Source organism: Elephantulus edwardii, unplaced genomic scaffold (assembly GCF_000299155.1).
Source record: "Elephantulus edwardii isolate Elephantulus edwardi_28Jun2011 unplaced genomic scaffold, EleEdw1.0 scaffold00005, whole genome shotgun sequence".
Classification (NCBI taxonomy): domain Eukaryota; kingdom Metazoa; phylum Chordata; class Mammalia; order Macroscelidea; family Macroscelididae; genus Elephantulus; species Elephantulus edwardii.
In genome coordinates this window covers 22531461-22542599 of record NW_006399755.1, presented here as the reverse complement: position 1 = coordinate 22542599, position 11139 = coordinate 22531461, and the positions used below count along the sequence as shown (strand labels likewise).

Below are 11139 nucleotides of genomic sequence, written 5' to 3'. Positions count from 1 at the left end.
AGAAGCTCACTGCAAAATGCTTGAAGGAAAAAAGGAAACAAAAGAAATTCAGAACTTCCCAGAAATGTACAGCTTTTACATTTTAAAAAAGGTTCTGAAATATACATTACACGCATGCTGGCCTGCCCACCCTTGCCCGCCCCTCCCCCTGTCTCAGTTCCAACCAAGGTAAGAGTTCTGATTTCTGCAGAATTTCCAAAATTAAAAATAAAAGAAAAATAACCTCTCACTCTGTAGCAAATCCAGGGCTTGTACATTTCAGATAGGCTATAATCTTTTATCCTCACTAGTAAGTGATTTAAGGTATCTACACTTGCAACAAGTTGTATATGCATATTTCAGGTTGTAGACGAATCTTCATGCAATTCTGATACTAGGTACTTCTTCATATAGTTAATTTCTCAGGGTTTCCCCCCCCCTATTGTACAATTGAATAATAAGCAGAGGGGAAGGATACAACTCTGATGTGTATCTTTCCTGCTTTTAAACTATACAATATCCCCTTGTTCTGTTCAAACAACTGATTCTCCATCTGCGTATAAGTTCTAAATGAATGCAATTAGTCCACTGAAATTTCAACTTTTGGAAAATTATCCATAATTGTTTTAATATTCACATAGTTGAATGCCTTTCTATAGTCAATAAAGTACAGAGCAACATCTTTCTAGTATTTCCTTCTTTAAGCCAACATCCATCTGGAATCAGCAATGACATCTCTATTTTCTGAATCTGGTTTAAATTTCTGGCAGTTCTCTGTTCATATACAGCCATAACTGTTTTGTATTATCTTCAGAAAAGTTTTATTTATGTATGATATTATTTCATAAATTCATTATACTGAATCAATTTTCCTTGGAATAGGCATAAACATAGATCTCTTTCTTTCAATTAGCTGAATAGGTGTCTTCCAAAGTTCTTGTCACAGGTGAGTGAGCAACTTCAGTGTTGCTTCTATTTGTCTAAACATCTCAATTGACATTACACTAATTTTTGGATTTTGTGGTTGGTTGCTGGGTTTTAGTTTGGTATAGGGTTATGCTTTGTTTCTTGAGGTTATTTTTTACCAAAAATAACTGCCTAGACTTTTTATCAGTAAAGGTCCAGATTAAGCCATACTCACAGCTGATATAAATTTATTTAGCACTCATGTAGGTCTGGATATTTTGTCCCCTGTGCAAGGATAAAAGATTGGGTGGTAAGCCAGGAAAAGATTTTTATTTGGTGTAAGTGGTAAATAGGCCACTAGATATGATATGTGTCCCCTTTACAACCCACCCCAACATTTTGGAGAGCAAGATGACTCAAGGGTCTAAGTTTTTCTCTGGAAATAGTGAATCTCTGTGAATAATTTTTTTAAAAAGATTTTAATTGAGATTTTAATAAAAGTTTATCAAGAACTTGGATTTTCATTCATTCATTGGTGTCCATTTTCCTCCCTGTTCCCCTCCCCCAAAGTTTGCTTTTAAAAAAAAAATAGTTCATTTGTTGCTATACAGTCTCCCAATCTCCCATCCACTTTACTATGACACTTTTATTCTGGACTCTTGTCATGCCAATAATACCTAATCATATATTTATTTTATTTATTTTTATTTTCTTTTATTCCTCTCTGTCTCATCTATTTCAATGCTGTGACATTATTTGTCCCCTCTTTTCTTCATTTCCCCCCAACCCTCATGTCAGTCCTATTTTATAACAGTAGCATTATGCAGTATTTGTCTTTTTGTGACTGAGATGTCTTTCATGGTCACCCATTTTATATACTATTTCATGAGTTCTTTGTTTTCCAGTGCTGCATAATATCCATTGTGTGAATAGACCACAGCTTCTCTATCAATTCATTTCTTGATGGGCATTTGGGCTGTTTCAAACTATTTGCTATTGTGAACAAAGCAGCAATAACCATGAGTGTGCATATACCTACTTAGGTGGCAGTTCTGGTTTCTTGAGGGTATATTTAGGGTAGTGGAATTGCTGGGTCAAATGGTATTTCTATGTCCAACTTTTTGAGAAAGCACCATACTGCCTTCCATAGTGGTCACACCATTTTACACTCCCACCAACAGTGGATAAGGGTTCCAGTTTCTCCACAACCTCGCCAGCATTTTATATTTGTTGCTCTGTTGGATTTTGCAATTCTTACTGGGGTAAAATAATATCTCATAGTTGTTTTGATTTGCATTTCTCTTAGAGCTGGGGATTTTGAACATTTCTTTATGTGTTTGTCATCTGAATGTCTTCCATGGTGAAGTGTTTGTTCATACCCTGTGCCCATTTTGCAACTGGGTGTACCTTTATCTTCTTGTGGAACTCAAGTTTTCTATAAATTATAGATATAAGTCCCTTATCAGACATGTCATTACCAAATATTTTTTTGCCAGTCTGTGGTTTTCCTTTTTAACGTGTTGGAGTTTTTGGATGTGCATAGGGATTTGATTCCTAGAAGGTCCCATTCATCTATTTTATCCTCTCCTGGTTGCAGTTTTTTCAGGATGCTTGGAAGACTATTCATTTTGTGGATTAGTGCTTCTAGGGTTCTTCCAAGCTTTTCTCTAATGAAGGTTATAGTCCTTGGTTTTAGTCCTCAGTCCATGATCCACTTTGAATTGGTTTTGTGTATGGAGTAAGGTATGGATCTTGCTTGAGTTTTATGCAGAAAATTTTCCATTTGTTAAAAAGGCTGCCATTTCCCCACTTACCTGATTTCATCTCCTTGTCAAAAATCAGTTGACCATAAGTAGATGGATTGATTTCTGGGTTCTCAATTCTATTCCATTGATCTATTTGTCTGTCTGCTTTCTTGATGACCACAGCAATGTAGTAGAATTTGAAATCAGGGAGTGAGATGCCTCCTACCTTGTTTCTCTTTTTAAGGAGTGCTTTGCTTGTTTGGGTCTTCTTTCCACTCAAAAATAAATTGGAGATTGTGTTTTCCAGCTTGTTTAAGAATGGGATTGGTATTTGTATTGGGATTGCATTGAACATGTAGATTGCCTTTGGTAGGATTATTATTTTCACAATATTGAGTCTTCCTATTCATGAGCAAGGTATATTTTTCCATTTCTTCAGGTCTCTTTGTGTTTCTTGTCATAATGTTTTGTAATTTTTTAATAGATTTTTTTGTGTTTCTAGTTAGATTTACACCCAAGTATTTAATTTTGTGATTAGCTTTTATGATGAGTATTGTTTTTCATAGCTCCAGTTCTATATTCTCTTTGTCAACGTAGAGAAATTAAATTGATTTTTTGTATGTTGATCTTGTATCCTGCCACTTCGCTGAATTGATCAATTATATCCAGTAATTTTTTGCTGAGTCTTTAGGGTTTTCTAAGTATACTATCATATCATCTGCATATAGAGATAATTTTACCTCCTTTTTTCCAATTTGGATACCTCTTATTTCTTTGTCTTGTCTTATTGCTATCACAAAGAGTTCTAATACAATATTGAATAGGAGAGATGATAGTGGGCATCCTTTCCTAGTTCCTGTTCTGAAAGGGAATGCCTTTAATCTCTCTCCATTGAGAACAACGTTGGCTCTTGGGTTTGCATATATACTTTTTACTATGTTGAGGAAATTTCCTTTGTTTGTTGTTGGATTGTTAAAAATATCTTTATTTACACACACACACACACACACACACACACACACAATCATATTCTTTCCATTTAATTTCCCCCATTCATTGCATTGTTGTACATTTTCCTCCCTGCCCACACCTCCCTCACAGCTCATTTTTCTTTTTGAAGAAAATAAAATTCTTTCATTGTTATACAATCCCCCCTCGGTCCACAATCCACTTTAATATGCATTTCTTTGTCTTTAATCTTGTCATGAAGTTAAAACCTAATCCTATAGAGGGGATAAATAATGTATACTACATTCAAACAAGTGAAGGAGAAAACTGTTTGTTGAATGTTTTAATCAGGAAAGGGTGTTGGATTTTGTCAAAGGCCTTTTCTCTATTAATCGATAGGATCGTGTGGTTCTTGTCCTTTGCTTTGTTAATGTGATCAATTACATGTATTGTTTTTCTTATGTTGAACCACCCTTACATATCTATTATGAATCCCACTTGGTCATGGTGAATTATTTTTTTGATGTATCATTCAATTCTATTGGCCAGGGTTTAATTCAGGATTTTTGCGTCTATGTTCATTAGAGATATTGGCCTATAGTTTTCTATTTTGGTGGTGTCTTTACCTGGCTTTGGTATCTAGGATATGTTTGCTCCATAGAATGAGTCTGGGGGAGTTCCATCTTTTTTCTATTTTCTGAAATAGTTTATGTAGAATTGGTGACAATTCTTCTCTGAATGTCTGATAAAATTCACTTGTAAAACCATCTGGTCCAAGGCTTTTTTTTTGGCTGGAAGTTGTTTATTACCTTTTTTTTTTTTTCTTTTTGTAATTGGTCTGTTCAGATATTCAATTTTCATTTCTGTCAATTTAGGTAAGTGCTGATTTTCTATGTATTTGTCCATTTCCTCTAGGTTTTCATATATCTTTGCATATGTCGTTGTTGTTATGTGCCATCGAGTCGTTTGCAACTCATAGTGACCCTATGTACAACAGCCCTAAACTGTGCTCTATCCTGTGCCAATCTCATTGCCTCTGACACACCCATACCAATTACCCCAGTCACTGAATCAATCCACCTCATGGAGGGTCTTCCCCTTCTGCACTATGCCTCTACTCAGCATAATGTCCCTCTCTAAAGATCTGTCTCTCCTTACAACATATCCAAAGTATGTCAGACGAAGCCCAAGAATCCTTGCCTCCATGGAGCAGCCTGGTTTAACCCTCTCTAGGATGAATCTGTTTGTTTTCTTGGCAGTCCATGGTACATTCAATACTCTTTTCCAGCACCACAGCTCAAAGGAGTCAATTCTCCTGCTATCCTCCCTAGTCATTGTCCAACTCTCTGATGCATAACATGTGATTGCAAAAACCATGGCCTGTATCAGGTGCACCTTCGTCTCCATGCATATAGTTTTAATAATATTCCATTGTTAACCTTTTTATTTTAGTTGGTTCCATAGTGGCATTGCCTATTTTATTCCCTATTCAGATTATTTGTGTATTTTCCTTCTTTTCTTAAGTTTTCTAATGGTTTGTCTATTTTATTGACCTTTTCGAAGAACCAACTCATGGTTTTGTTGATGGTTTCAATTGGGGATTTTTGGGTTTTGGTTTGATTTTTTTTTTCTATTTCATTTATTTCTGCCTGAATTTTTATAATTTCAGTATTTTTGGAGGGTGTCAGATTTTCTTGCTGTTCTTTTTTAATTTGTTGGTTATGCTGGCTTAAAGAGTCAATGGTCATTTTTTCCTGTCTTTTAATGTGTTTGATTATTGCTACACATTGATCTCTGATTACTGCTTTGGCTACTTCCCAGAGGTTTTTGGTACACTGTGTTTTCATTGTCATTTGTTTCAAGAAATTTGTTCATCTCATTTTTTTATTTCTTCTAGTACCCACTCATGTTCAAGCAAGGTGTTGTTCAGCTTCCAAATATATGTTTTTTCTCCTTTATCCTCATGTTATTAATTTCTAATTTTGTAGCATTGTGGTCTGAGAAGATGCTTTGTATTATTTCTATGTTTTTTTTAAATTTATTGATGCTTGCTTTGTGTCCTAAAATGTGATATATTCTGGAGGCCATTCCATGCACATTGGCGAAGAAGGGGGTATATTAGCTTATAAATATCTGTGAGATTGACTTGCTTCTTTCTGTGAGTTAACTCTTCAGCATCTTTGTTGGTTTTCTGTCTGGAAGTTACATCTTTTCTTGAGAGTAGTGTATTTAAGTCTCCAGCTACTATAGTAATGTTGCCTATTTCCTTTTTCAGTTTTGTTAATATTTGTTTTATATATTCTTTCTGGTCTTTCATTTGGTGCACACATATTCATTATTGTTATGTCCTCTTGTTATATTGCCTTTAATCATTATGTAGTGACCATCTTTGTCCTTTGTGATGGTTTTTGCATTGAAATCTATTTTATAAGAGATTAATATTGCTATTCCTGCTTTTTTCTGGTTGTCATATGCTTGGTGTAATTTTTCTCACCTTTTTCTTTTTAGCCTTTATCTTAATTTTTCAGGTGTGTCTCTTGTAGATAGCATATTGATGGATTTTGGTTTTTTATCTAATCTGCTACTCTTTTTTACTTTGGTAGTGAATTTAAACACTTTCTATTCAGTGTGATTATTGAGAAGCAAGGTTTCATTGCTATCATTTTGTTAATTTTTTGGTGTTGTTGCTAGTTACTTTGGTCCATCCTGCTTTCTGTGGCACATCTGTAAGAAGTACATCTTTCAGTGTTTCCTGCAAAGTTGGTCCTGTTTTTACAAACTCCTTTAAGTTATATTTTCCTGGGAATATCTTGATCTCTCCTTTATATTTCATGGACAATTTTGCTAGGTAAAATATTCTTGGTTGACAGTTATGTTCTTTGAGTATTCAATATATGTCATTCTTTTGTCTTCTTGTTCACATAATTTCTCTGAGAAATCAGCACTTAATCTTATTTAATCTCCCTTATAGGCTATTCTTTATTTCTCCCTCACTGCTTTAAGAATTCTCTCCTTATCTTTGCTTCTGGCAAATTTCACTATGATATATCTTGGTGTTTTTCTTTTGGGGCCTATTTTATATGGTGTTCTCACAACTTCTTGAATAGCTGTTCTCTCATTCTTCATTATACCTGGAAAGTTTTCTTCTAATAATTCTTCCACAACTTTTTCGGTGCCATTAGTTGCTTCTTCCTTTTCTGGGATTCCAATTTTGTGCATGTTATTTCTCTTGATGGTGTCCTACATTATTCTTAGGTTTTCTTCTTTTTCTTTTCTTATTGATTGATTCTGCTTTCTGTTCTAACAGATTAATAGTGACAATTTTATCTTCTATTTCACTGGTTCTGTGTTCCATCTCTTCAACTCTATTCATGTGTCCTTCCATCATGTTGACAGCATCTGAAACATTAGTCTTTATATTTTGGATCATGATTTCTTGTTTTTACAGAGCCTCTAATGCCTCATTTGTTTTATCTGTATTTGTTTGGATTGTTGGGTTTTTTTTTTAAGCTCTTCCTAGTTTTTGCTTGCAGTGTCCTATAATTCTTCAAGTCTGTCTTTCACCCACTGGAAATATTCAATCATTGTTCTTTTAAATTCTGTGTCAGAAAGTTTAATCTGACTTACTGGCTTCAGAAAATCCATTGAGACTGTGTCACTTTTTAGGGGTGACATCTTGCTTTGAGCTTGTGTAGGGGGGTAAGATAGGCTGATTTCTATATTACATTGTTGTGATAGTTTTTTATGTCTGAGGCTATAGCATGTTCTTGATCTGAAGTCACTGCTCCAGAAATGGCTGGAGCAGCTACCCTGCCTGTGTTTCTTTCTGCCTTCTCCCAAGGGAATATCTGCTTCAGTTTGGTAGAGAAAAGGCCTCTGAATGCAGCCTCCTCTGTCAGCCAACAGCTGCAACTAGGGTAGCCCAAGGTGCTCTGGGCTAAAGGTAGTTAATGCATAGGACATGAGGAGATGCCAGGTGGAGTGTGGAAACCTGACTAGAAAACCAGGAAGCCTTTCTTGTTTTTCCCTTTGAGAACAAGTTCCAGCTGTCTCATTCCCTTCTGACTGACCTTAAGGGGTTCCCTGTGATCTAACCAAATAGCAGTGACACCCCACCTCCAAAGTACCTCACTCAAGTTCTAGGCATTGCTTCCAGCACAGTGCATCAGCATAGGGACCGCAGTCTGTTTGTCAGTGTTTTTAAAACCCTCACTCAAATTCCAGTGGCACGGGGCTCCCAAACTGTGACACAGGACTCCTGTGATGAGTAATCTCTTCCCATGTGACTAACCACCTCGGAAAACCCACTGGATGGCTAGCTTGAGTCGTTCTCCATTGAGAATATATCAATAAAAACAAGTTCAGTATAAACTTAGATCTAAATAAGTCCATCATGAGACTCATCAATTTGTCATTGTTGATTGTGTCAAAGGTGAACAATAACCCACTGCCAGGCTACTCAGTCATTCCCTGGATCTTTATTTGTTTTATGGAGTTTGGTTTGTTGGTTTTTTGTTGTTTTTGTTTGTTTGTTTTTTTAAATACATCTTTAATTGTCAGGTTGTGAAGATGTAAACTTAGAGGATGCTAAAAGCTAGATCATTGATCACATGGGGGAAAACTGGTAATAGAAAATAATTGACATCCTCAAAGAAACAATGAGAAGCAAAGTCTGAGTCCTAGATTTTGAAAGCCAAGTTTCCTAGTGTGTTTAGTTTCTGCTTTTTCTCAGCTGTTGAATTTTCTTAAAATTCTGTAAACTATTTCAATAAATCACCTTTTTATTCCTAGTTAATTCAAGCTTAAGTTCTGTGATTTGAACCAATAGTATGGTAAATATGGGCTTGTATTCTTTCACCTACTTGAAACAAATTCTTTTAGAGATCCTTTTGGTATTTATTGATAAACAACAATGAACCTGTAAGTGACAAAATTTGAGCCACAATGTAAACTATTATCTTTGCTCTTGAGAAAAACCACCCTTTACAAAAGGAAATGAGGAAATGATGTTGGAATCTATCAGTCTGCACTGAGGGAGGTGAACGGGCAATCTCCTCCCTTGCATTTAACTGTCTGTGAAAACTGGGCCCCCAAGGCCAGCTATGGGTTCTGACTGGAAAATGCATAACAACAATGACATCTATTATGAAAATGCACTTGAAAAATGTTTATATTTGAAATAGGAATTTTTACATTCAGTGTCCTTACAGTTGGTCATTACTTGTTCTTTTAATACACAAGACACACAGCTGACAAAGTTTTAGCAAAGTTTAACCCAGTGTCAGCCTCATTGCTTTTAACTATGTATTGCTGTTTTGGTCTTTTTACAAAACATTCACTTTCATCTTTCTTAAAAATAAACAACAAAAATATCCCAAATAAACAAAAAATATTCTCCTAAACAAAAGAATCTTTGAGCTTGATTTCTGCTTTAGCTAGTTGCCTTGTCTAAAAACAAAACCAGTGTGTTTGCTCATGCTAATCTTGAAGTTTGCTCTAACACCTTGAAAACTTAAAGTAAATGAACAAAGGGGTACAGATTGGGCTGCTTGGGCTTACTTGAGCTCCTTGCATCTAAGGTATTGGCTCCCAAGCATCTCACATCAGTGCTCTTGCATTAACTTGAAATTTTACCTGAGTATTTTTTCTTACTTGGAAAAATCTTTTTTTACTAAAACTAATAGCCCATTTTAATTTGTCTCCAAACTCTAAAATTCCATTTCTTTGACTTTTCTTATTAATCAATTGGTTCCAATCATTCTATTTTGCAGCTTATCAAATACCCTAAAGTGGCCGCATATAAACTGAGCTAGTGGCGTATTTAGATTTTTTTTTTTCCACTTTGTCTTTGTGAACAGCTCTTGGGCAGATGGACCCTTGCCCTTCTTGTTTCTAGCCATGCTTACAGTCCTAGATAAAGGTCAAGCAGATAATGGTTTTTCCTTAAGCTCTGCATTTCATCAATCTATGCTTTCAACCTAAACATGTGTTGAGAGTTGTTTGTGTACAGATAGAAGTAGTTGGTTACTTACCTAATACTCTTAGCAAAAAATTCTCCCGGTTAGCCACTCCTGCATCTTTATAGCATTGTCCCAATAGAGTAAAATGAATGTCTTTTGGTCTATCTCTGGGTCAAGCTTTCAGTCTGTTTGTGAACATGAACCTTGATGGACTTTCCCCCTTGGGAATAACCCTCAACAGTTGTTTTAGTTGTACATGTGGACTGACTCTTAGTTATGTGTAAACTCTTTGATGCATCTACCTTCCTTTTGGTGGAAATAATAGTAATATTACTAAGATAGCATGTAAGGTTTATTTATGCTCCAGACACAGTGTAAAGTGGTTTGCTGACAGACTATGATGTAGTTTGGTAAACAGCAAACATTCATGGATGTTTATTATGACTACTATTTATAGCTCTTTGAAGTTGGTATTATTATCCCCATTTCACAGTTTAGGAAACTGTGAGGCATGAAGAGATTACTTAATTTGTTCAGAATTACACAGCTCATTAAATGGTGGAAACAAAACTTGATCCTAGCCTGACATCACCTCGACTATTGGGGCGGGGGAGCTACTTTCACACACACATTAATCAATCTTGTTTGCCATAACCCCACAGGCAATTTTCCAAACAGCTTAAATTATACTCAAAGCAGGTTTCCCTTAGGATTTTTTTCCCCTCTACTAAAATATAACTGTCTCATTGATGTTACGGAGAACGCAAAAGGATTTCGATCTCCCTAGAGAGTTTCATTTTCAACTGTAAAGGCCGATGAAACACTGTCCTCGGGGATCACTGTTTTTTGTTGAGGCTTGGTTGTTTCGGTTTTTTTGAAACTCCTAAGTTGCTAAGGAACTGGGTTTTTGTTTTTTAAAACTATTAATATGCTAGTTCAGTCAGCCTTTTTCCTTCAGTAGTTCTCAGCCATTAAGACCTTACATGAGCTTTGGTTAAAAAAAATGAGACCTTATCAAGTGCTGGACAAGGTTAAAAGTCCATAGACAGACTTACTATATAATTCTAAATATTAATATCACAGACTTTGCTGTGATCATGCAATGCACCTTCCTTCTCAAAACTGTTTTGAATACATTACCACTTATTGGTCACAAATGCCCTGAAATAGGCTAGCCTCTCCCTCAAGTCATGTTGCTGTATTTTGTATAGAGGAATGCCCACTTAGCTGTCGTCTTTTCCCCAAAGTTCTGAAGAGTCTTTTACCTACTTTCTCATCTTCCTCCTCCTCCTCTTCTTCTCCCCTGTCCAGCGCCTGTTCTCCCCTCCTTTTTTCTTGAATGTCTGGGTCAGCTGTAATGAAATCAAGGATCTCTAGATCTGGGACCTGAGCGGTTGAAACTCCATTGAGAACCCTCGGAACAAGAGTCAGGAGACAGGCTGTCTCCCCAAGCAGCCCAGTGCACTCACCCTTCCAATGTAGGCAGCTGCTGGGTACCCAGACGCATCCTCCAGAACGCCAAAACCCTGGGCTCCGCCTACCCCTCAGGCTACAGCCGACACAATTGCCTCCCTCCGGATTTCCATTGGGGCGAACGAATG

At 36.2% G+C, this 11139-nt stretch overlaps 1 pseudogene; it reads right to left on the bottom strand.

Moving 5' to 3' along the window:
- The window catches only part of LOC102849526, a 16210-nt pseudogene extending 5165 nt beyond the window's left edge, over positions 1-11045 (bottom strand).
- Positions 11046-11139: the final 94 nt, after the last annotated feature.